We start from the raw sequence: 1553 nt of genomic DNA, 5'->3' as shown, positions 1-1553 counted from the left end.
CCGACCGAATATCAGCCAAGGCACCTAATTTTACCACAAAAACTGCATTTAAAATGTGCTGGGAAACTCGGCTTATACCCGAGTATATAGTTACATCCTCCAGAGAGAGATGGGGATGTCTAACCTAAAAGTAAGGTGCAGACATGGTGACATTGTTCCCATGAGGAGACTTCTGTCAAGAAGATGGTGGAGGAATTGAAGGAAAAGATAATGCAAATTTCCTGCAATTTTTTTGAAGCTCCTCTTCTTTTTCCTGACTCCACCACCCTACTGCAATCTATTTGTCTCACACACGAAAAACAGTAAAGAAAAGCTGTTCCAGCCTTTAAAGAAAAAGATTGCTTTTTTTTGCTGTGACAAATAGTTAAGAGAACCATTTACCACACTTAGAATTTAACAGAAGAAGACTAGACGCTCTTTGGTCAGGAACTGCCAAATAGGAAGCCGCAGAGAAGCAACACCGAGGAACAAACAGGAACGGAGAAGCGGGCAGAGAAGGAACTGGGAGAACTCATTGCTCGGCAGACTCCTCAGGGACAAGGTGCAAATGAGTCCCTCTGCTGTAGAATGCTTTTCTCTTAATCCGAGAGTTTTATTTTCTAGCAACAGCTCTGGGACTAGCACATGCCTGCTTTTTCACTTACTCACCACTCACTCAAAAGATATTGATTAATTCATCTCACGCAGTAAGAATCAAGCACTCTCTAGAGGATAGGCATTATTCTAGGGACCAAGATACAGTCTTGGGCAAGAAAGACACAGATCTAAATGTAAATTACAACTTTAAGAGTTTTAAGAGCTACAATGTTTTAAAAACGGGAATAAATCAATGCTTTCTTAGCTATGAATCCAAATGCAGAAGTCACGAAAGGAAAATAAACTGATTTCAAAATGTAAAACTTCAGTGCTTCAAAGGGCATCATCAGGAGAGTGAAGACAATCCACAGAAAAGGGGAAAACACTTCGAAATCCTATCTAACAAGAGACTTGCATGAGAATTGCTTCATAAGCCTTATAACTCATCAATAAAAAGACAAGTAACCCAGTTTTAAAATAGGCAAAGAGGCTGGAATAGAATTTCTTTGAAGATGATACAAAAGGGTAAGTCAAAAGGGACTGCTACAAAATTCAGTCACTTCATCTTCTAACAGTATGTTAACAGTATCAAAACGTGAGGCTGCGGTTTCTTGAAATGCCCTCCAGCCAGGTGAATACCCTCTGCGATGTTCCCACCTCTGACTTTCGCCAAAGAATCCAGCCCTCTTCCATCCACAGCACGTCAAAACAGCAGTTTGGGCATCCACGAGGCACTAATTGTTTCTTTAGAATGTTCTTTGAGTTTGGGGAACAAAAACATCCCTGGAGGGGCTCGATCAGGGTAACAGGCTGGATGGGGTGAGGTTTCCCAATGAAATTTTGTTGGGGGGAGGGGAAGGTGAGGGAAAGGGAGGTGTGAGCCAACAAATCCAGGGACAAGGGAACAACAAGCAATCTAAAACTGATGAAGAGGAGGGTGTAGAATGCCTGGTGGGGTTTGATCAAGTGCAATGTAG

General features: G+C 42.0%; 1 protein-coding gene across 1 annotated transcript in view; it reads right to left on the bottom strand.

Moving 5' to 3' along the window:
- The window catches only part of CCNJL (cyclin J like), a 74363-nt gene that overhangs the window by 33189 nt on the left and 39621 nt on the right, over positions 1-1553 (bottom strand). The window lies entirely within an intron of this gene.

The sequence above is a fragment of the Echinops telfairi genome, unplaced genomic scaffold (assembly GCF_000313985.2).
Source record: "Echinops telfairi isolate 266 unplaced genomic scaffold, ASM31398v2 ScPeMD7_7469;HRSCAF=8507_0, whole genome shotgun sequence".
In the NCBI taxonomy this organism is placed as follows: domain Eukaryota; kingdom Metazoa; phylum Chordata; class Mammalia; order Afrosoricida; family Tenrecidae; genus Echinops; species Echinops telfairi.
Note: the sequence above shows the minus strand (reverse complement) of the source record. Positions and strands in the feature narration are given on the sequence as shown.